Below are 25,858 nucleotides of genomic sequence, written 5' to 3'. Positions count from 1 at the left end.
GAATAAAAAACATATTAAAAAAAATGCAACTTTTTTTTTCCGACATTTTTTCGAAACAATTACACTTTTGCATTCGAAAAAATGACTATAAACCGCCTACAGACACAAACACGAGCATGCACACATACATACATACAAACATACATGCACACACACATAAATACATTTCTTCAGTTTTTGCTTACCTGCCATCCTGTGCCAGATGCTGTCCTCCATGATGGCCCTCCAGCTCCAGGACAGCACGTACAGGAACCAGGAAGCATAGATAAATTCCTGGTCCTGAGGGCATGCGTGGTGGAGCTGGAGCACCACCATCATGCTCCCAGGATGAGCTAAATTTGCGGGGAGGTGCAGGCCTGCACCATAGGCACACTTAGGCCTGCATTCCCAATGGGCTCTGCAGATTGGGGAAGCAAAGTACCACTGGCCTTACATGGCCACACTGGGGGACTTAAACTGTGAAAAGGAAACCAGGTCTTGTTTTGACAGTTAAAGCCAGGCCTGGAGTGCTTGGGATTACTTGAGCTGGCTTTTGCTCAACCATAATGTTTGACGGTGACTGGCCGGCACCCCGTCACCCATTATGGATGAGCTGCCCCTATTGCCAGTTTTGACCTGTCTAGTAATGGTAATTGCCTGTTCCCAAATGCCTGATAGCAAGTAATGCCTCTTTCACACACCGTAACAGATATTTGCAGTTTCACTTGGCCGGTAACATATATTGCCCATCTCGTAGGCCAAGTACCTGGCATTATTGGTTTTCATATCTCTTGCAGGAAGTATAATCAGTTTCACATGCACAGTACACATGCTGTGCTTACAGATATTGGGCTCTATCAGAGCCTTGGCATACCGCCACCGCAAATAGCGTCACCGCTACTTGGTCCGGCTCTATTAGGGCCGGATCACGAGTAGTGGTGCAGCAGTAAGTTCCCATGGTTCCCAGGTTGGGGGTGCTATTAGCATCGGCGCAATTAACGCCACGTCAATAGGGCCAAAAAGTGGAATATTTTACCACCAGCAAAAAGCTAAAACTCCAAACTTTCCGCCCAACTCAAGATTTGCTCACCCCTTAAATGCGGCGGTTATAGCGCTATCACTGCATTTATGGGCTGAAGCCAAGTTCGTGATGAGGCCCACTGCAAGTTTTACATATTCGTGAAAACAAGTGTTGCCAGGTCCTATATGCCAATAACCAGTATTGCAAACCCAAGACCACCCAGTACCAGGAGTTGCCAGATTTCACATGTTCAGTTAGAGATACGAGCAGTTTCTGCAAGCCCTCTAATGAGTATTTCCAGCTTTCTTTTGATTTCCATACTTAATTCTGTCAACTTAGCCATGCCTGGTTACAGGTATTGTAAATTTGTATATATTCCCCTGTTGCTCTCATAGTGGGAAAGTCAGTGCAATCTGCCCTGCTTAATTACACATGCACTCTTTTAATGTTATTAAATGGCAGATGTGGCAGAGACCAGTAGAACAATAGCTCTGAATCCCAACCCCCCAGCCCCCACACACTAAGGGCCACTATCCCACTGTCACAGAAATTAATCCACAATATTCACTGTTTAGAACCCCAGCCATGGTAAAGAGAAGCCTATTAATGTCCCGATCGACCATGCCCAAGGGAAGCTTTTCAGAAGAGGGGAGGCATGTGATGAAGTTATATAATGGAGACTGGAGGATGAGATTGGTGGTGAACCTGGGGGAAGTGAGTGACCACCACTCGCTCCAGCATGTAGGCCCCTAATCGATCCCCAACCTCACGTGCAGACATATACCACTCACAGGGGTTCGCTGAGGGTATCCAGAAAACATAAGTCTCATGGGGAAAGCAAAGAAATAAAAATTGGGAGACCACCATCTCACAGGCCATCCCCTGTGGCTACTCTCGATCCGCACAGCAGCAGTGGGGAACATGCCCTTGCACGCATGAACCCACTTGAAGGGTTCCACAGCTATACGCATGATATAAGAATGCTGGTTTACTAATACAAAGAGTGGCGACAAACAGGATTGCTACAGAGGATTGCAGAAACAGACACCTTGAACCAAATGAACTAGGAATGGTGGGCGTAGCAAAGGTAACCATTTTAGCAGAGCCACTGGGTGGACTACTTATCAATTCCCTTTTAGCTGGGAAAGTTGCACTTTTCAGGGACCCAAGCTGATCAGAATACATGTTCATGCCACCCACAGCATGCATTCCGCTCAGGGAATCACATGAGGTTGACCCGAAAGTCTGGAGCCATAAGAAGGGTTCCAAACAGAGGGAGGGTTTGGGCGCTGTGAGCGCAGAGCTGAAGTTTTAGGTTAGATCTTGGCTGAGTGTGGAAGCAGAGAAGTGTACAAGGAGGGAGCGGGGTGAAGGAGGAGTTTAATAGAGAAAGAGAGGCGGAGGAAGTGAAGAGAAAAGCAAGAGAAGCAGTGATGTAGACAGGAGGAACATCAGTCAGGCGGAGGAGAGCAGAGGGGGTTAAGGATAAAGAGATGAGTGGAGGAGGTAAGAGGCTTTCAAGAAGACAGAAGAGGATGGAAAAGAAAAACAGGCGCAGAAGAGGCAAAAAGGAGAGATAGAAGAACTGCAGAAACACTGTAGAAAGATAGAGAAAAGGAGTGCAGCAGCTGTGAACGGAAGAGAAGAGATCAGAGGAGATAAGGACGCAGAAATGATGAAGGAGGTGGAAGAGCCAGAGAGAGGAAAGCAGAGTAGAAGGGAATGGCAGCGAAAGCAATCAAGACCAGAAAAGGGATCAGAAAGAAGCAGAAGGATTTATGGAGTGGTGAAGAGGTGGGCAGAAGGGGGAGAGAACGTGTAGGGGAAATGACTAGCAGGAAGAGAAGGCAGAGGGAAGTACAATTGTGAAGAAGAAGCACATAAAACCAACAACCAAGTGAGTAGAAACGAGAAGGGGGCAATGCTGAAAGATACAGGGTGGTTTTGGAAGAAGGGGGAAAACAGCAACAGAAGTTCCCTAATCCGTGATCCAAGAATGATGTGCACGGCGGTGGAGAGACCTCACATCCCACTTCAGAAGCCTATCTACCACAGCCCGGAGGGAAAGCCTGGTAACCTCTGCGGTCCCACAAAACAGAAAGTCAGAGGCCTGAGCCCCTTCCAGATGACCCACGGAAGCAGGTGTGGCAGTGCCATGCAACCTTCTTATAGCAGAGGACCAACAGAGACGAGTCGACTATGAAAGAATTCAAAACATCCATGGAAGTAGTACACTCTAAATCCCAGAGACTGTCAGTGACAGTTTCCTGTCTGGAAGGCAGCCCTGATCTTGTGAGTGAAGGAAGGAGAACCATGGTTCTAGAAAATACATGACGCAGCTGTACATCTCAAACAATGCAACCAATGAACTCAGTTCAAATAAAACCGGTGAACTTCAATTGGCTTCAACTTATGTCTTGTGACAACACCCAGACACTTTCTAGCAACCTTGCCACATCCATTTGGTTGTCCACAATAACAAAAAATATAACAGGATTATTCTGAATCCTGACACACTGCAAGATTAGTGAAGGGGCCACGTATGGGTTAATTTCCTGGTGGTTCATGTCGGGAGTTGTTGGGGTACCTGTATCCAGTGGGGCGCCCAATGTGCACATGGTGCAAGGATGCATTGGTGATAACTGGGATATATAAGTTGGTTGAAGAGTTGTTGCCTTCTGACGATTCGTTGGAGCATAGAACTTGAGCATTTTAGTGTCGGCAGCAGACATGGAGAGATCAATGGGCAAATGGACCATCCGTCCAGTGTGGCCATGCCAATGTCCTCATAGTGGTGCACCTCGGCTAGGTAAATTTTGAGAAGTCCAGAGGCACCATGGAATGGGTCGGTGTACTTAGTGAAACCAGCAATGTTATTTATGGATAGCAATGTGAAGCTTGCATGGGATAATGTTGTGGGGCAATATGAAACTGGCAAGTAATTTTCTGGACCAATGTGAAACAAGTAGGGCACATTTCTGGGGGTGGGGGAGAATATATGGATTGCCAGTGTTCTTAGCTGGGAAAATGTGAAACTGACAAGCCACTGTCTAAGTTGGCATGCAAGATTTCTGGATGCATGTAGCGCTGCCATGGGGCAACACTTATGTGGCAATGCTTATGCTCTGTAAGCAATGTCAAACTGACATGGTATTCTTGGGGCTATTGACATGTCAAGAGAATGAGCCTCATTTCGAGTACAGGAGTAACAGCAAAAAGAGGTGGTCATGTAATTACTGACACACAGGTAACCTAAAATGGACATTAATTCCCCTGGTGCTCATTCCAGATTAATTAGTGCCAGATTAATTACCGAAAAGAAGAAGCATTAATTCCAGAAGCTCTAATTCCACCAGTGGAATTAGAACTGGAAGGTAATAGAAAATTCGTATTACAAGCGAAATACCACCAGAATACCACCAAAGCCAGGTGTCAATTCCTCCAAAAAGCAAAGTGAAACCCCCTCCAATAGCTGGTCGAATGTGCATCAAGGTGATGGAAATTAACCCAGAAGTGCACCCAATAATCCATCAATGGTTATGTAAGATGTAAGGGACACACTGTTCCCAAGCAAACTTCCAAACACAACGCAGCCACGAGCATAAGTAAACTGTGAGCCACAGAACCTACTACTCTTCATTGAGCTGCAGAGATGTCTGCCGCAGCGTCCCACCGTAGCACCTGCACAAAGGCAGAGGAGACCCTGTAAAAGTAAAGTGCCATGCCCCAGTTCAGACCATCACTCTGGGCACTCACTGATCATAACCTCATTACACTGTACCACCTGAACAGGGATAACATAGTTGAGCTACTGACCCTGTAACATGCAGATATAGAGAGCCGGACCAACATAAGAACAGCCATCCCACAAATTCTGAGACTTGTGTCGCTGCTGTACTTTTTTGCCATAGGCACTATCCAGCACACTGCGCATGCTGTATGGCATGTTACAGCGCACCTTTTCCATTGTGCTTGATCAGGTACTAGATGCGCTCATGCAGCATACACCCCAGCACAGCACCCAGACCACCAACCAGCAGAGAGGAAAATGCGACAATGGCAAGATTCTATTCAGCTGCTCATTTTCCAAACATCCTTGCAGCACTGGACTGTATGCATGTAACATTGGTGGCCCCAAGTGTTTAAATAGATGTACCAGAACAGGAAATAACAGCATTCCCTAAATGTACAGGAGACCTGGGATGCTGACTTGGCAAAGAGCTATTGTTGTACCAGTTTCACGGGTTCCATGATATGATATGATATGCTATGATATGGCATTTATAACGTGCCTGTACACAAGTGTTTCTAGGCGCGACAAGACAAGGAGGGAGGGAGGCAAAAACAACGATCTTACTAGGCCTTGTGTCATTCACAATACCTTGTGTCATTCAGATCGCTCAAGTGCAGGGAAGAGGAAGGGGAGAAGTGCCAAGGGGGGCGGTGGAGAAGTGCAGGTAATCAAAACGTTCAGCCAATGGGTGGCTCTTAAGTGCAGAGAGAAGGGACTGTAGGTTTACAGATACAGACCACAAATGCTGGGGGAGCCAAGAGGCAGTGCGAGGTGAAACTGGACATGCAGGTACCTGGGCCCAAGTTCAGAGGGTGACCAGGTGACCAGTGCATGGAACAGATGGGTCATCAGCAGGGGAGATGAAGAGAGAAAGCGTAAGCAAAGATGAAGGTCTTGAGTTGCTTCCAGATCTGATCAAGTTTCAGAGAGGCAGGAGGGCTGTTCCAGAGGGAGGCCCCAGCCAAAGAAAGAGATCTGCCCCCAACTCTTTGCTTGGAAAAGCAACTGATCCTCAGAGAGTTGGAGGTGGATGAGCGGAGAGCTCGAGAATGGAGCTGTTTAGGAAGAGAGAGTTGGATGTACTGCGGTCCCAGACCCCATAAAGCCTTGTGGACGATGCAGTGGGTCTTGAACTTGATCCTTGCCACCACTGTGAGCCAATGAAGAGATTTCAGAGCTGGATAGATACGATCCCTGGGCTTGAGGCCAAGGACAAGTCTTGCCATCCTGTTCTGGATAAGTTGTAGAGGACTGAGAGTAGAGGCAGGAAGATTTAGAAAGAGGCTGTTGCAGCAGTCCAGCCTAGAGAGGAGCAGAGCTCTGGAGACAGTGAGCTTCTGGGGGAAAGTGAGGAAAGGAAGAATACCTCTGAGGAGGTGCAGCTGATAGTATGACTTCTTAGAGATGTCGGATATGTGAGGAGAGAAGGAGAGGGTGGAGTTGAATATGACCACAAGGTTCTTAGCTTCATAGGTGGGAGCAGGAAGAGGGCCCAGAGTGGGCGGCCAGAGAGAGATAGGAAAGGAGGGAGCTGGTGTTCCGATGAGGAGGATCTCCGTCTTACTGGCATTAAGGTAGAGGTCACTGGCGGCACGAATTGTGGACAGACAATCTGGAATGACAGCAGGATTAGAGGCGGTTGAGGGGAGCCTGAAAGAAAGCTAGGTGTCATCCACATAACACTGAAGGTTGGAGCAGAGAGCAGCGATACAGTGGGCAAGAGGGGCCAGGTAACTGTTGAACTGCAATTGAGAAAGGTTAGATCCCTGGGGAACGCCAACGGTAGAGAGAGAGATTTAAGAGAGGAAGGACCCCAGCTGGACATGAGAGGGTGGATCAGTGAGCATCAAGATGCCATGGTTCTGAGGAACATTACAATACCTGCATACATAGGGATCTACTGAAGACAACAGACATGGACCCCAGCTACATAGAAAAACCCTAAAACAACTCAACAGTGGTCAGAAATGAGAAGGGTAGGAATGACTGTGAGGGGTGTTCACTTATGTAAGGCAAATGTCAAGTATGCTCTGCCACAGTCGTTTGCATGATGGACTTGCCCTCGGGCACACCACAAAAGAAGTCCTACACCAACTAACACACCCCTGAATAACAATGTGAGGCCATAACAGAAATGCATAATCCCACTAGTACAAAGGGTACACTACAGGAGCCACAATTCATAGGGAAACTATAGAGAGACAGGCCATGGTACAATCTCCCATGGAAGATGAATGTGCAGCACACAGAGTTTGCAATGTTATGAAGGCAGCACCCCATGAACGACATTTTCTAATGGCATTATCACTAGGCGCAGCAAGGCCACCAATAGCGGCAGGAGGGAGCTATATAAGACCATTTATATGAATGTCGAAAGCTGCATGTGAAAATCAGAAAGCAGAATAGATCACATGCGTGAGTGCCAAGTACTGAAGATACACTAAAAAGAACATGGCCATTAGCAAACCACTAACAGTGAATAGTTGTTTCTTCCACTGGGTTCAGGGATTTTGGAAATGTGGGATTTCCCTAATGACATACAGCATGTTGCCCCTTATTTCTTGAAGCATGACAAAACTGTGTGACAAAGACTCCAATAGGGGAATTTACAATGTTTCTGTGTGTGCATTGGCTCATAATTGGGCCATCATGCAATAACTACTTCTGCCCATTGTACCTCATCCAATAGCCATCGACATTGTTTTTGCAGGAGAGTCTGGCTATCCGAAACTCCCATGGCTGATGACACCTGTCCAGAAACCTTTTTGCACAGCACACGAAATAGCATACAATGAGGTGCATTACAGCACCATCTTTTGTATTGAGCATACCTTTGGCGTGCTCAAGGGAAAGTTCCTTTCCCTCCTTAAGATTGGAGGTGCCTTAGCATACAGGTCAGACAACGTTGGATACATATTGGCAGTGTTTGCCATGCTGTAGAACAGTAGACATGCCCCCAGGCCTCTGAATGTTGACATGCCATCCAAAGAGGAGATTGACAGCATACAACCTAGCGACCGCATGCTGTCATGCAATGCTCGTCTGCTCACGTGGCAGGCAGGGACGAACGTTGTTTTGCTAGGGTGACCAGACGTCCCGGTTTTCCCGGGACAGGTCCGGGGAAATCACCCCCTGTCCCGGGGTCCCGGGGTTTTTTTTTTTTTCCAAACCCCGTCCGGGGTTTTGCTGCGCGGGTGTCTGGTGTCCCGATTTTCGGACGACACCGCTCCGACGCTGCAGTATGAGCCTGCGCTGCAGTGCGCAGGCTCATACTTTCACTTTCTCTGCGCCCAAGCCCCCGCCCAAGCCGGAAACACAGCCACACAGCCTATAGACGCCCTCCAGGACCTGGAGACTTCCTGCAACGTCAGCTTGTGACGTTGCAGGAAGCGCGACTTGCTACGTGTTTGGGGGAAGTTATGGGACCCCTGGCTGGCAACACATAAAACCCTCGACCACGGGCACGAACGGTTCATTCTTTTTCTTCCGTGGCTGTCGCAGCATCATTCTTCCATCTTCTTCCGTGAGTGGGGCTTGGAGTTTCTAGCAGCATTCGTTTTCTTTTCCTTCGTGACTGCTGCTGCTGTCTGGATTCCATCGCCTGAGCGTTCGAAGAGCATTATTCTCGTGGACCTGCTTCCTGCTCCAGCCTGCAGCGCATCCCTTCACGCCACCAGCTTGACATCAGTCGATCCTCTTGCATCCAGCTCGTTTGTGACCCTCATCCCTGCTGCAGCACACCCACATCGTCCTGCAATATCCAACAGGTAAGGAAATGAAATGTGACTTGCAGGTTACTCATTTTGCATCCATCTGGTAGCGGAGCAGTTCCTCTGTACATGTTCTTTAAGAATACTTGATAACCCTACTTATTTATTTGTATGATTTATTTTTACATTTGTACAGCGCGCAGACAGGCCTTGGCCATTGCAGCGCTGTTACTTGCACACCTGTGATGTAATTGTTATGCAAGCCAATGTGCTGAGTGTTATTACATGGAGGGCACTACAATGGGGCTGGCTGGGTTGTACTATGGCATGGAATGTTGTGCTCGCATTAAGAGTAAAGCCAACATGTGTGTTCTCAGAGGGGGGCATATGACATTTGTTTACAGGTGTCAAAGGCAACATGATTAATGTTCTTACATGGGTTGCATTTGTGCAACCCACAAGGCAAGCTTTCCTTGACATGTAACATTTTACTGGTGTTAGGAGGCAACTACAACCTGAGTGTTCTTATATGGGGGGCAGAGGGCATTGTGCAGCCAGCAAGGACATGTTTTCAATGGTGGCGTGGCTTTTATTTCTAAACTCAGCCGCTCCTGCCTCTGGGACAGAACAAACCCCCTGCCTTCTGTCCTCAACATTTTTTGTTTATAAAGAGAGCCTGTGTAGGCTTTATGCTTGCCTGTAAATGCTTGCCCAGTTCCCTCCTGCAATTCAGGCACCACTCTACTCTCATTTTGTTTTTTTGGCAAATGCCAATGCTGTGCCCTTTGTTGCACCTGTATAAGTCACAAACACATTTGAGGATTTATTGACTTTCCAGGTATACTACTACAACCGTAGTTCAGTCATCAAGATATTTTTGTTGTTGTTGCGTGAGACGTAGTTCACCATATCACGATGACTGACATTACTTTTTTCTTCAAGCTTTATCTAGAAACACTAGCTAGGTAGCTACCAAAGATGCCCAAGAGGAGATGTACCGCCACTGAGGAGATGCAAACGTCATTCCCTTTCCTGAGTAAGGTTGCAAGGAGTGACAGTGACGTGTATTGCAAGCACTGCAGATGCTCTTTTTCTATTGCCCATGGTGGAAAAGGAGATATTAAGGAGCACGTGCAAACCAAAAAGCACAAATTTTGGTTATCTGCAGCCAGCAGCAGCAATATCACACAGTTTTTTGGGAAGGCTGTTCCTGGGGACACAGACCTCAGTAGGGCTGCTGCTGAGGGCACTTTTGCCTATCACCTTGCAAAGCACAACCACAGCTTTAGATCAATGGACTGCACATCCTCATTGATAAGGAAATTGTATGATGAGAAATTTACCTGTGCCCGTACAAAAGCAGAAGCATTAGTATCCAAAGTGCTGGCGCCTTTAGCTATGGAGGATCTCCAGCGTGATTTGAGTAATGTTACCTGTCTATCAGTTTCGGTTGATGCTTCGAACAGGAAAGAGGTGAAGCTCATCCCAATTGTAATCAGATATTTCCAGGACCTTGAGGGGGTGAAAGTTAAGATTTTGGAGTTCACCTCGGTCCCTGGGGAAACCTCATTAATATTATTTGGGGAACTGCTTCAAGCCCTTGAGAAAAACAATCTAAGGGAAAAGGTAATAGCCTTTTGTGCGGATAACACAAACACAAACTTTGGTGGGAAAGCAAGAGCAGGGAAAAACAATGTTTTTTGTAAGTTGAAGGAGGCAATCCCTGAAAATAAACTAATTGGTGTGGGGTGTGCAGCACACATTGTGCATAATGCAGTGCAAACTGCTGCTGATGGGCTCCCCTTGGATATAGAATCCTTCATATTGAAAGTGTATAAATACTTCCACATCTATACTGTTAGAACAGAACAGTTAAAGGAATTTTGTGAATTTGTGGAGATAGACTACCAGAGCCTTCTTGGCACCAGTAACACACGCTGGCTGTCCCTATTGCCAGCTCTTGACAGGGTGCTCCAACTGTACCCAGCCCTGAAGTCATACTTTTTCTCACAGGAAAAAACCCCTACAGCCATTACCAAGTTTTTGCAGAACCCTATTGGTGAGGCGTGGCTCTGTTTCCTGCAGAACCAGCTAGTCCTGTTTAATGATAGGATTAAGGTTCTTGAAAAGCAAAACTCAAATGCTATTGATGTTGGCCAAAGGTTGATGAGGCTGAAGGAGAAAATGATAGGGCGGCGTGATGCATGTTTTCTGAGTAACAAAGTAAAAGGCCTCCTAAATGACCTCCGTGAACAAGGGCAACTAAATGAAACCCAATTCAACGAATATGTGTACTCTTTTTATGACTGCTGTGTAAAGTACCTAGAAGAATGGGGCGCTCACTTCACAGAACTGAACGTTTTTTCCTGGGTCCTCCTAAACAGTGTCCCTGTTTGGGGAGATGTAGAGGGCTCCCTACAATTTGTGCAGTCTACATCAGGAAGGCTCAAACTCGATGACACAGAGCTTTTTGATGAGCTGAGCTGTGTGCGTAATTACACAGCTTGCAGGCTGGCCCAGTGGAACGAGCAAAAAAAGTCTGCAGATGAACGGTGGGTGGAGGTTTTCACCTATTTTTCACAGCAGAACATAACAATGAAAAACATGAGCATGATGGTCCAGTTTGTCTTGTGCTTGCCCGGCACAAATGCGCCAGTGGAAAGAATCTTTTCAATTATGAACAATACATGGACCGATGAACGAAACCGAATGGACATTGAGACTTTGAAATCCATATTGGTTACTAGGGTTAATTTCAGCCTGAGCTGCTATGAGTTCCATAGCAGGCTACAGAAAGACAAATCGGTGCTACAAAGAATACATTCATCAGCAAAGTACTCATAATAGTAATAAAACGTGTACAGCAATTCTCTTGCTTTTTATCTTCACTGTTTTCAATCTTCACTGTTTTCATTCTTTGCAATAAAGGCATAGTTCTTTTCATCACCAAAAACCTTTTCGGGTGAAATAATTCCACAATAAAGTTTGCCATACGCATGTGGGGTGCATTACTTTTGTGCCATTCTATGATGCAAGGGGGCCAGCAGTCTTCATAAAATGTGTACAATTGTGAAAATGCTTGCTTTAATCTCACAGCGAAATATTGTTGGGTTGACAATAACCCCAGTCCACTGCAGTGCTCTACCTGTACAGGTGGATCCCCAAGAATTCACTCTAAAAACAGAAAACCGTGCCACATAGTGGCTTCACAGGTATGTGTACATTAATCCAGCATTTGATCTGCTGTGGCTGCCCCCAAACTTCACTGTCATAAGTGCTATGTTTGTAGTCCCTTTTTTGTCTTTATCAGTGCTACGATATGTAGTCCTACTTTTGTGTCAGTGACCCGCGAAATTGTAGTCCTACTTCTATGTCGGTGGCCTGTCCTGTCCTGGGTTTTTATTTTGAAAATCTGGTCACCCTATGTTTTGCACCAAGAACCGATAGAGAACTATGTCTAAAGACGTTGGATTAGACTGATTTCACATGTTTATATAGTCACATAAGTATTTCACACCCACTCAAAGATGTCTGTGCTCCCTTAATTTCCAGTTCCGATGTGGCTGTGTTTTCAAAAGATACGATAGCCGCGCTCTGCCGCTACCCTCATTGCCAACACCTTGCACTCCCTCCTCTGTCATCCCCAGTATGAGTGACTTTGGAACCGAATTCCTATGTACATGACTGTTTTCCCAAGCCAGATTGCTCAGCTTGTGAAAGAGATGTTGAGCAATGGGACCAATGAAAAGGGCTCCCTGGCAGTGAGCCATCTGCAGGGGTGGCAGAAGTAGACCTTTCAGAACCCAGACGCCAGATATGCTGCATTGTCAGGAGCAGTGTCCTCTCCATTGTCCCTGTGACTACTGCTATTGCCCCTGCCAGCTCTTTGACCCTCTAGCGTACCCTCGTATCTGATGCTGTCGCACCTGTGAGGTGGCAACACTGATTGTTCATTGCTCTAACCAATCATTGGGATTAGCCCTGTACAACTTCCTTAATAGACCCGCTGCAGGTCCACTATATTTTGAATGTTCTCCTGGTGCTGCACAATGCTGTTCAGCCTGCTCCAGATGCTTTCAAAGGTGGCCTGGGGAACACTGTCAGGGGTGGGCATGTTGCGCATTTACCAGTCTGCCCACCCACAAGCATCCACATATACAATGGTAGCATCATCAGTCCCTGCATTAGTGTTGTGATGCTGGTGCCACTGCATAGGTGGAGCAGGTGAGGAGGGGCAGGGGGGGCTTACAGACGGGCCACATCATAGCCAGGCTGGTGGTTTGTAGTGTAACCCCATAGGTGGCTGGTAGAGTGTCCATAACTTGAATGGTCCCCACAGCGGTCTGCAGGATAGCAATGTCTGTGGTGGCAGCTGGAACAGCTGCATCAGGAGCAGTGTCAGTGGTAGTGGTGGTGGTAATCTGACTGGTCGGTGCAGCTTCCTTGCAGGTACTGGCAGCAGGTGTTTTCTTGCCAATGGTCCCACGGCAGGCACCAGGACTGCAGGGAGCAGGGGTGTGGTTAAGGTGCTGGTGGTTAGTGTGAACATCTCAATTGTGGTAGCAGCAGGTTGTGTTGACCCAGTCGTGCTAGGTTTTGTTTCCTCTCTTTGAGTAGCCTCTAAACATGTTTGATGATAAGTGACATGCAGTAAAAAATAATGGTGGCTTGTATGTTGCTGAGCATGACTCTCATGCATTTTGGAGGATGCTGACAAAAGGCCAACTGGAAAGGTCTGGGTTGGTGTGCAGGGGAAACACGTTTGTGTGTTGATATGTGTATCCTCTGAAGTTCACACACTTTGGTAGGTACCACAAGGCAGTTTGGCATTTCTGGGGTTTTCTTCACATGCTCACCTTGTGGTATCTCTGGGGAATCATCATGCCAATGTACCATCCTGGACAGGGCATGTTTTAATTGGGCCACAAACGGGAATTATATGTTTGGAGGAAGGGCATTATTACTTGGCATGCCATTTGGGCTGCAACTCAAGGGCAGCTTCATGGCTCATGTGTTACTTACATGGATCATGTTAGATATTGACTGTGTTGCTTTCACTGTAGGCTTTATGGGGCAATCACATATGGATTGCATGTGGCCACACTGGGTGATGGTTGGCCATGAGGCTATGACGTGCCCAGATTTCATGAGGTACACATGTAGTGATGCTATGCCGTATTTCTATCACCACAGGCATTTTGATGTGCAGTACCTCTCTGGGAGTCACATGCATTAATTTCCCCCTGGAAAACTTGCATGGCCATTTGACCGTAGGCTCAACTTGGACATTGAGGCCACGTGCCTTCACAGCCTGGCACATACCTTTCAGTGGTGAGGCAGGTAATGCATTTACATCACAGAGATGACATTTCTCCCATGCTGCCTTAACCAGGCTCTGGGTGACTGTCTGCTCCAACGTCTGCTCCTCGAAAACCCAGTAGTGCAGCCTTGTGGAATGTAAGTGATTTCAACCCAGCACTTCACCTAACTCAATGCCTAGCGTGTGATGCTAATTATTTGTGTCTATAAGTGCTTTTATTTCTGAACGATGTACCACTTATCTCACGCCCCTCTCTCCCCCCCCCCCCCGGTCACACTGAACCAGGAAGCAGGCTAGTTTGCAAAATTAAAATATTTATTTATATATACACAATATATATCACACTATTGAATATGTATACAATGATCACCAATGGGGTGATGTCACACTAACAATCTCTTTAATCACAAGGTGTAATGATGGGAAAAATAACGCAGCATAGAAATAATACCTTTGTGTGTTCAATCAAATGGCAATGTGGTTAATATTTCCCCCTGCAGACCCCTCAATCCCCCCCAATAGGCAATAAGACGAAATAGAAGGAGAGAGAACAGGCTTCAGGAATGCAGAATTTAAGCAAAAGTATCAGTCCCAATTTCCCCTAGCAAATACAGAGAGAGAAACAGGAAAGTTGGCTTGAATGGAATGGTAAAACACTGAAAATGGTTTTAATTCACTGAAATGGTTGAAATACTAATGGGAGCCACTTTGTAAACTATCGGACAAACACTAACAATGATTTAAGAGTGATAAGCAAGTAGAAAACTTAATTTTGAGGTCGGTGCAATGAAAAGCCATTTCACACATTATAGATTTGAGCCAAACGAAAAATTTGTGGCAAACTCTTTCATGCGCGGTAAGCGCGATTGCGGAAAAACTATAAGGATTTGTGATGTGGTTTTGGCTTCATTAGAAAGCAGCTTCAGATGTTAGCTTCAAGTAGAAACTTAAAATTTGTTTCTAGCATAAACAGTGAAGAAGTTATGGAGGTTTTTGTGGAGGTCGTTTTTTTCAGAAAGAGGCAAAATTGCAAAACAATAATGCGCTTTTAAAATTATAAACAAGGTTTCTTTACACTAGGGGTAGACTATGAAGATGCAAACTACACGACAGCACAGCCACCATGCCAGGACGTCACTGGATGGTTTTTGCCTGCCGAGACGCTTGCCTTCTTCAGATAAAATATATCAGCGTAAAGATGATTTTAGCAATATCATTACAGAAGGACTATAGGATAAGAGAGAGAGTTCAGGCAAGACAAAAAGGATTTCTAACAATACAGTTCTGGATATAATATGGGATGGATTTGGATAGGGATGACTTAGGGCCAGTACATAGGCTAGTGACAGTCCCATACTAAAGATACTCACTATATGGTTTTGAATGGACCCGTCATGGATCTGGTCAGGGATACTTTCTGGGACAGACTGCTGGGCACACCGGGCTGGACGGGTCAGTGATCAGCAAGGCCCTCTGGACACTGCACGCAAGACTGGACTGGATTTGCTCTGGTTCTGGTTCACAGCTATCTGGTCACAGCGCGGCTCTACTGGGTTGGATCTTTGGATTCTGGCAATAATTCTTAGCAGGAAAGCAGCTACAGCACAGCCAGTCTGTTCTTTGGTTCCCCTTGGATATCTGGGGTAAAATCTGGTTTCTGGATATTTAAAGGCCAAGCTGAGAATGGTTCAGCTTTGGAAATGGGCCTTTCTGCTTTCAAAGTTTCTGGATTCTGAAATCTGGAATATGGATTTCTCTTGCAAAGTGCTCTGGCAGAAATCGGTTGGTGGGTGAATGTGTGTGTGTTTGTGAGTCCTCAGCTGACTGTATTTATGTATTTACTAAAGGGGTGGGTGTGCTGAATTATCCTGGTGCACACCCTAGGTATTCTATTGTCTAGGGTCTTTCCTCTCCCTTGATTGGAGAAGTAAACAGAGTGTCATCATGATGAGGTGATTTATGAGGCAGGGAAAACCTCCCCTTTGTTTTTGCACATGAAATCTACTTTTCATATAATACAAATTTACAATTTTACAAACTTGATAGCAATAGCAGATCTAGGTCACATATTTTGTGGAGCAAGTATTCATCCAAGCCCCGTCTATGTAGGATCGTGGGTCTGGATTTGACAAATGTTCTCACTTTTTGTCCGGGTTGCAATATCTGTTTTGTCCAAACTTGGTACACCTGTGCACATTGCATAGGGGCATAAGTGTGTGAAGTTTCATATTTCTGACATCAATGCATTTGCTATAAAACCACAATTTCTACAGTTATGTCCCAGAACATAGCAGAGCTCTGGCACCTCTTAAAATGTGCACCCAAAATTTAGATTCAGAAGTCCAGTGTTTCTATATTTTTAACAATTGTCCACAATAAATTATCAGTCTTATTAGAAATCAGATTTTTGTCCATTTGTGAATCAACAAAAATGTCTATCTCCACCTCCAAGGTTTCTTGTAGCTCAAGAGCAATCCCGCCTTCTTCCTTCTGGCAGAGAGCACTGTTGACACTTTAATCTGCATACCCTTTCAGCCCAGGAAGGTCCTTTGTCTCTCCCAGGAGCAGCAGCCCAAATCTCCTGCCCTCTTCATCAACACCTGAATGTGATTTCCTGGCCTTTTTTCGTGGGAAGCAGAAGGGAGGCGTCTTTCCCAGTGGGGGAAGTTTCTTTGTAGTTTTGGCTGAATCAGGCTTACTTTAAAAGTACAGTTGTTACATTTTTCTTTGTTGGACATGAACTTACAATTTTAAAACAAACATCTAGAACACTGATTCTAGGCTCTAAACCATGAGGTTTAAATAGTGAAAACCTAGTTTGCTCTTGATAACAAGTCACTTAGATTTGAGACATTAGATCTTAGTAGTACTACTCTTACAGTTTTAAAACAGGATTTTGAAACAGTTGCAGGCGGCCGCTGGTACTGCGCCCAGATTTTAACAGCTTTCCCAGGCAGGCAAACTGGCTGTGGATGTTTTTGTGACCAATTCAACCTTCCTGGATATTGCAAATGCACAATAATTCCTTGTATTCCATCGCATGGGACACCCCGCAAGAAGATTGGATGTTTGCGGTTGTTTGGGACCTGCATTCTGTTTTTTTTAGCAACCAAGAAAAGATTTAAAAGCAGATTTCGGATTTCTTTCAGCAAGCACGGCTTTTCATCTGTGCTCCATTTTTACATGTTGGCAGCCCTATGACATGTTTCAGAGTGCGGTCTCCATTCCACCACTGACAACATGCAAGGTAGATTTGGCAGACATCTTTTTGTGCTTGGTAGAGCGCAATTTCCTTAGGTTTTGGCGCACATGGGATTTTGCGGCCATTTTGCTGATTCTGGTACCACCAGCACCCAGGGATGTCGCATGGCAGAGCCTAGTGGGTTAAAACATCCCACAGGAAGAATCTGCCGCCTCGTCCTTGTAGTGCATGAGGGCTCAAATGTGCCACCTGCTTTGACAGCTGTCTTTTGCCAGTGGACGGATGTTAAAACGTATACCCTGGACTTCAGGTCGTTCCACCGCTTGCAGCAGTCTTCATTGTACCAAATGCACAATGCCCACAGCTACCACCTTCTCTCTTATTTCTGTCCAGATGGTGTTCTCCCTCTGTACAAGTGTTTTCCTGTACTGCATTCCAAACAGTTCCTCTTCATGGCTGACTGTCTCATCAGCAAGAACCTGGAGTTCTGTCTTGCTAAAGTTTGGTTTCTGCAAATGCATTTCGGCCCCTTTCTCCTTGCCCTTCTCCTCTGGTATGTTTGACATAATTTATGGGCTCGGTTGGCAAGAGGAAATGGATGATTTTAAATGGATTGTGTTTTCAAAGATGGCTGCTGCTGAGCTTCCCATTTAAGGAATGACGTTTTTACAGCCCCACGCTAATTCCTTGGTGAACGTGGCACCTAGTAATTCCTCCACTTTTCCAGTGGGAACGCTAGTTCTGCTGAAAAGTACACATACACCAATGGCCTTATAACATGTCACTAGTTCCGCCAGACACCGTGGGGCTAACTGACATTCTGTCCATCAGAGTTAGCACCATGTTTACTGCCATACTCATAAAATAGGCCCAATGTCCTGAACAGGGGTAACATCAAACAGATATTGCTGTTGGAATTGGAACAGTGATTTATTTCACAGCAATAGGAAAATTGCATGTCACAATTCCTAAATAACATTGAAAAATTGCAATGGTAATTTTCCTGACATTGACATGGTAAAATTGATAAGCAATGTGAAACTGCATAGTGTTTTCTGGGAGACCATATGAAAATAGCATGGTACTTTTCTGAAGGCAATAATCTAGGCTGAAATATTCTTAACTGGGACAATTTGAAATTGGCGTGACAATGTTGAAATTGGCATGGCAATGTGTCAACTGATAAGCCCATTAAGCTTCATTCTAGTATAATTGAGAACACTATGCCATATTTAAGTCACAGGTAAAATAAGTAATGCAGAAAACTCGGTAAGAACAATGCAGCACTCTATGTGAAAAATAATAGCAAGTTAGGACACAAGGTTGGCATACCAGTCTGGGGTGTACTGCCGACAGTGAAAGTTGACCAACCCCACCCATTCACCCCACACAGGGTTGGAGCGGGGTCCAGCCCTGTGCTATCAGTATAGGAGATTTCGGGAGATTGCCGGTTTGCGATTTTCAAAAATAGGAAGTTATGACACAATAAAACATACACAAGGCTAAAGCAGACCCTGAAGTGCACCTCAGCTACAGACCCGTGCAACGCCGGGTGCCACCGCTAGTAAAGTATATTTACAACAATAATAATGTTATTTAATGTTATAGAATGTAAAACAAGGTCATATCCAAAAAGAAATAGTACACAATATAACATTTGTATTTCAACGAGTAATATAATTAATCTTTGTGAAATTTCTTAAGTCAAAATGCTGTGATCTATTCAGCGGAGGCTTCCTCCAAGGCTTTAGACCACCCCTTCCCCTTGTGCCTCGTCCCTGGGAACCGATGGGTTGTCGGGGTTCTTCCCCCGTCATTGCTCTGGAGCACCAGGTCCTGGGTTGGAGGCATTCTGCACTGCCATACTCATCTGAGGGTTCTGTTGAGCCCTCAGCATGCGATCCAGATCCTGTGCCATGCTTTGGACCTGGCGCTCTAGTTGGGACACACACTCTGGCTGGTACGGGGTCCTCATGTCTCCCCTGGGCTGATCCTGGGAAGGGTAGCTATCCCTTCTCCCAAAATACCCCGGGTTAGGAAAATTTGGGTACCCCTGCACACTTGGCCTCCCCTCTCCTGGATTGGGTGTCTGGACTCGTAAAAGTGGGGAAAGAAGGATGGATTGTTTTGGGGGTTAAAGTTTGGTGGAAACCTTGGGAAGAAATTCTGTCCAGTATTTGGGGGATTACTGCCCTCCTGGGTGAAGTGAGGAGGGAAGTTCCCTGGGTTAGCTGCGGTTTGGTTGGATCCCCCCTTGGGCTGGAAGATTCCACATATAACCCAGGATGGGTCTATTGCCCTTGTTGCAAGGACTGATGTAGTCAGGGGAGTTAGGGGTCCCATTGGTGGGGTTGCCTCCCTGGCTCCCTGTTTGTGATTGGCCCGGGGGCCTTCTGGGTTTGGGGTTGTTCTGATTCTGTGCAGGCAGGTTTTTAGGCCCCCCCATCTCTAAATCTAAAATGGGGGCAACCTTCACCTCTGCCACCTTAGCAGCAGCAGCAGGGGTGTTGGTTGTTTTGGGGCTTTTGTGATTATTTTTGTTTTCCATAGGCTTTTGCACCTCATAAATGTGTGTGGCTTGTTCAATGACCCAGTCCAGTGATCTTTTCTCGTGAAAGTCTCTCACTAGCTGGGTCATGATGTACTTGGGGAGAGAATGGAAGAAAGTATTTACAAACACTTTGCTGTCAGTGCGCAACCTCCAAGTGGTCTGCGCAAAGGCACGCTTCAATTCTTGAACAAATTCTTGTGGGGCCTGATCTTCCCCACATTGCAAGTTATAGGCTGCCTTGCGAGCCTCCTGAGGATTCCTGTGCACAGAAAAATGTTTCAAGATGGCCGCCCTATAGGTGGACCATCTAGAAAGATTCTGGTCCTCCAACCCCGCAAAGAAGCTGGAGTACTCGGGAGAGAAGGCCCATGTCACATATTGAAAGCAGCTTTGGCTGTCCTTCAAATGGAAAGTTTCCATCATTTGTTCAAAGGGCTCAAGGAGCTCCCAAACTGAATATTTTGCATTCTTATGATAGGGCGTGATGACGCTCCTAATGGCCTTTATTTGTTTTAGGGGATCCTTGAGCAAGGCCCTTTTCACCTTGTTGACTTTTTTGGTTTGTGTAACCCTGGTCCACTCAACCTCTGACTCAGAGGCACTGCTACCAGAGGTGCCTGTCTGGTCTTCTAGGCTCTCCCGGATTCTGCCAGCTTGGGAATGGCTGGCAGAATGTGGGGGCCTAGTTCCTTGAGTCCTGTGGCGCTCAGAGGAGTCTTCTGATTCCTCCTTGCTCCCCGGATTTGCTGAGTACCCCCCCACTGCCCTAGCTGGGCAGAGGTTTTCAGGATGCCCTTAGTGGGCCTACTCTCATGGAGTTCCCCACAAAATTTTACAGCACTTGGGAACCCATACCCAAATGCCCGCCCATCCATTCCTGGGAGGTGCTTATCTATGAGTCCCATATTCCTCATTGGATTGAAGTCTGCCATCCCCGTGGCCCTTGGCTCATGTGCGCCAGTGGACATGGGGGTGGCAGAGTCCATGGGGTTAAAGAGATGAAAGCCTCTGGTACTAGGATTCCTGAGGTTATGCTCAGGTGTTTCCCTTTCCCAGCGGACTTCTTCTCTCTCAGCGCCTGTTCCCTGTTGCCATGCAAGAACCTGACCTTTCTGCTCTTCTATCAAGGCCTTGCTAGTCTCTATCAATTGTTCTTGCATAGCTACCTGTCTGTGGCGCCTGTCATTTTTCTCACAGAGAGCCTCATTGTCTCTCTGTTCTTCCTGTGTTATTTTAGTGTACTGGGCCAATTTTTGCTGCAGGAGGGCTACCTTCTGAGTCCTGTCCTTACTGGCCTGGTCACATTTTGCCAGCACATCTTTCATCCTCCTGGAGTCCTCTAACAGTTTTGTGTAATCTTTTTGGAGCTCACCCAGTCCCTGGAGAGCCAGGTGATTTTCCTCCATCTTATCTTTTAAATAACTGACCTCCTGGCCTAAGGTGTCCCTTTCCTGAATAGGAGTACCCCTCCTGGCAGCCAGGTCATCTCTTTGTTTTTGGAGTGCACCAGCTTTCGGCGCTCTCCATCAAATTCTGTCTGGGTGTCAAGGTCTTTCCTCACAAACCGCTAAGTGGCACAGGATCCACGGCACTCCTAAGCCGATGCAGCACTAGAATTGGCTATCCAGCCTTACTGGCATCCTGACCCGGGAGGACCAGCCTTCAGCTCTATCAAGAGCCTAATCTCGACTCAATTGGCCCTGAAAAAGACTTAGGTCGAAACGCACGTCGGCTGTGTGCACTCACCTATGTTGAACAACTGGCATTATCTGCCACATGAATGTTTGTAGGTGGTCTGGTGTATTTTGAAACCAATAATAAAGCAACAATTTTTAGACACCAACATGACTTTTCTGACCTGATGATGAACGGAAACCACTAGCAAATCAGCTAAATCCTTGGACTATTGAATCCTCCCAGCACCTAACATCATCCACAGGTTTGCCATCTCACCTAGTCTTTCAGGATTAATTTATTATTCTATATATATACATGAGGTGATTTATGAGGCAGGGAAAACCTCCCCTTTGTTTTTGCACATGAAATCTACTTTTCATATAATACATATTTACAATTTTACAAACTCGATAGCAATAGCAGATCTAGGTCACATATTTTGTGGAGCAAGTATTGATCCAAGCCCCGTCTCTGTAGGAACTTGGGTCTGGATTTGACAAATGTTCTCACTTTTTGTCCGGGATACAATATATATTTTGCCCAAACCTGGTACACATGTGCGCATTGCATAGGGGCATAAGTGTGTGAAGTTTCATATTTCTGACATCAATGCATTTGCTACAAAACCACCATTTCTAGAGTTATGTCCCAGAACATAACATAGAGCTCTGGCACCTCTTAAAATGTGCACCCAAAATTTAGATTCAGAAGTCCAGGGTTTCTATATTTTTAACAATTGTCCACAATAAATTATCAGTCTTATTAGAAATCAGATTTTTGTCCATTTTGAATCAACAAAAATGTCTATCTCCGCCTCCAAGGTTTCTTGTAGCTCAAGAGCAATCCCTGCCTTCTTCCTTCTGGCAGAGAGCACTGTTGACACTTTAATCTGCATACCCTTTCAGCCCAGGAAGGTCCTTTGTCTCTCCCAGGAGCAGCAGCCCAAATCTCCTCCCCTCTTCATCAACACCTGAATGTGATTTCCTAGCCTTTTCCTGGGAAGCAGAAGGGAGGTGTCTTTCCCAGTGGGGGAAGTTTCTTTGTAGTTTTGGCTGAATCAGGCTTACTTTAAAAGTACATTTGTTCCATTTTTCTTTGTTGATAATAAACTTACAATTTTAAAACAAATATCTAGAACACTGATTCTAGGCTCTAAACCATGAAGTTTAAATAGTGACAACCTAGTTTGCTCTTGATAACAAGTCACTTAGATTTGAGACATTAGATCTTAGTAGTACGACTCTTACAGTTTTAAAACAGGCTTTTGAAACAGCCACAGGCGGCTGCTGGCACTGCGCCCAGATTTTGACAGCTTTCCCAGGCAGGCAAACTGGCTGTGGATGTTTTTGTGACCAATTCAACTTTCCTGGATATTGCAAATGCACAATAATTCATGGTATTCCATCGCATGGGACACCCCGCAAGAAGATTGGATGTTTTTAGGTGTTTGGGACCAGCATTCTGTTTTATTTTAGCAACCAAGAAAAGATTTAAAAGCAGATTTCGGATTTCTTTCAGCAAGCACTGCTTTTCATCTGTGCTCCATTTTTGCATGTTGGACAGCCCAATGGCATGTTTCAGAGTGCGGTCTCCATTCCACCACTGACAACATGCAAGGTAGATTTGGCAGACATCTTTTTGTGCTTGGTAGAGCGCAATTTCCTTAGGTTTTGGCGCACATGGGATTTTGCAGCCATTTTGCTGATTCTGGTGCCACCAACACCCAGGGATGTCTCAGGGCAGAGCCTAGTGGGTTAAAACATCCCACAGGAAGAATCTGCTCGCCTCGTCCTTGTAGTGCATGAGGGCTCAAATGTGCCACCTGCTGTGACAGCTGTCTTTTGCCAGTGGATGGATGTTAAAACGTATACCCTGGCCTTCAGGTCGTTCCACCGCTTGCAGCAGTCTTCATTGTACCAAATGCACAATGCCCACAGCTACAACCTTCTCTCTTATTTCTGTCCAGATGTTGTTCTCCTTCTGTACAGGTGTTTTCCTGTACTGCATTCCAAACAGTTCCTCTGCATGGCTGACTGTCTCATCAGCAAGAACCTGGAGTTTTTTCTTGCTAAAGTTTGGTTTTTGCAAATGCATTTCGGCCACTTTCTCTTTGCCCTTTTCCTCTTGTATGTTTGACATAATTTATGGGCTCAGTTGGCAAGAGGAAATGGATGATTTTAAATGGATTGTGTTTTCAAAGATGGCTGCTGCTGAGCTTCCCATTTAAGGAATGATGTTTTTACAGCTCCAGTCTAATTCCCTGGTGAACGTGGCACCCAGTAATTCCTCAACTTTTCCAGTGGGAATGCTAGTTCTGCTGAAAAGTACACATACACCAATGGCCTTATAACTTGTCACTAGTTCCACCAGACACTGTGGGGCTAACTGACATTCTGTCCATCAGAGATAGCACCATGTTTACTGCCATACTCATAAAATAGGCCCAATGTCCTGAACAGGGGTAACATCAAACAGATATTGCTGTTGGAAATGGAACAGTGATTTATTTCACAGCAATAGGAAAATTGCATGTAACAATTCTCAAATAACATTGAAAAATTGCAATGGTAATTTTCCTGACATTGACATGGTAAAATTGATGAGCAATGTGAAACTGCATAGTGTTTTTTGGGAGACCATATGAAAATAGCATGGTACTTTTTTGAGGGCAATAATCTAGGCTTAAATATTCTTAACTGGGACAATTTGAAATTGGCGTGACAATGTTGAAATTGGCATGGCAATGTGTCAACTGATAAGCCAATTAAGCTTCATTCTAGTATAGTTGAGAGCACTATGTCATATTTAAGTCACAGGTAAAATAAGTCATGCAGAAAACTCGGTAAGAACAATGCAGCACTCTATGTGAAAAATAATAGCAAGTTAGGACACAAGGTTGGCATACCAGTCTGGGGTGTACTGCCGACAGTGAAAGTTGACCAACCCCACCCATTCACCCAGCACAGGGTTGGAGTGGGGTCCAGCCCTGTGCTATCAGTATAGGCAATTTCAGGAGATTGGCGGTTTTGCGATTTTCAAAAATAGGAAGTTATGACACAATAAAACATACACAAGGCTAAAGCAGACCCCGACGTGCACCTCAGCTACAGACCCGTGCAACACCGGGTGCTACCGCTAGTAAAGTATATTTACAACAATAGTAATGTTATATAATGTTATAGAATGTAAAACAAGGTCATATTCAAAAAGAAATAATACACAATATAACATTTGTTTTTCAACGAGTAATATAATTAAGCTTTGTGAAATTTCTTAAGATATAATGCTGTGATCTATTCAGCGGAATAACTTGTTGTTCATCTTTCTCCAATGATGAAATTCCTCCACGTTTGCTGTTCTGCCATCTCTGTTTCGGGGAAATCCCTGGATCAGGTAAACAGTCACCTGCCTACTTGAAGTATGTAAAGGAATAATGTTTGCTCAATCATTTTGATTCTGAATATGAAATGCAACTAAACTAAAAAACATACTTTTAACATGTTGATGGGTATTTTGTAAACTCTGTAACAAGAACCTTGAGCACTTCACAAATCAAACCCATACAATTTGCCATATGGTCAGAGCTCAACAAATCTCGCAAACATGAGGCATGGAAAGGTAGCTGGCAACTTGGCCAGAGCAGATGACAAAATAGAATACATTCCAATGTCCTTAGATTTGTTAGGGCTGGCAACTGAAGCATATCCCTGCAATGAGCCATCCAGAACATTTAACAAGTTTTTGTCCAATGCTTATTTTGTTAATTATTTAAAAAGAAAGAGAAAATGCACATTCCAGCCCACCATTTTCATATCCTCCTACATATATTCTCCCTGCACTTGTCTTCCTTGCTCCTGATTTCTACTGCAAAGTATTTTTTTTTCCAAATAACTTTTATATAAAACAACATGTTGTGAGTACAGAAACAATCTTAGCTTTGAGTACAGTCTGATATGACACTTCTTGGACGGGGAGGGGGTGAATGGCCCCCGACCCCACAGGCTCGCTGAATCACTGCACACCCTGGCAAGAAATAAGTCCTGATACATTCTGGTTTCACGATCACCGTCTTGTGGCCAATGCTCGATTTGACTTTTATGGACTTCATTGATTCATGGTGCGTCACCCTTTCTTAACTCTTATGCTGGACTTCCTTCTCATCTTGTACTCATGGTGGCCCTGAACCATGCTGTATCTTCATCTTCATCTAGTATCCTGGCTTGCAACATTATGTGTTACTACTGACTTCTACAATTGTATTCGCTCTCCCCTCTTGCTTCTCCACTCTTTTGGCTGCTTACTCTCTGTGCTCTCCTCCTCTCCTTTTCTCCCTTTTCCTATCTCCTCCTCCCTTACTTTCTTCTATGCACTTACTCTATCAGAATTGTCCCTGGACCTAGTATGATAGCAACCTAATCTGTTTCCTCCCCTCCACTTACTTTTTGTTCCCCCTCATCTCCTGTTCCAGCACTATCTGAAATGTCATCATGCCCGTTACGATAGTCGCTTGTTTTTTTCCTCCCCTCCATTTCTGCACCTCTCTCCCTCAACTTTTGTTTTTCTCTGGCTCTACCAGAAATGTCATCGCCTGTCAGTTGGAACAAG

This window comes from Ambystoma mexicanum, chromosome 6q (assembly GCF_040938575.1).
Source record: "Ambystoma mexicanum isolate Mex_15411 chromosome 6q, UKY_AmexF1_1, whole genome shotgun sequence".
Taxonomy (NCBI): Eukaryota; Metazoa; Chordata; class Amphibia; order Caudata; family Ambystomatidae; genus Ambystoma; species Ambystoma mexicanum.
This window is presented reverse-complemented; position numbering follows the sequence as displayed.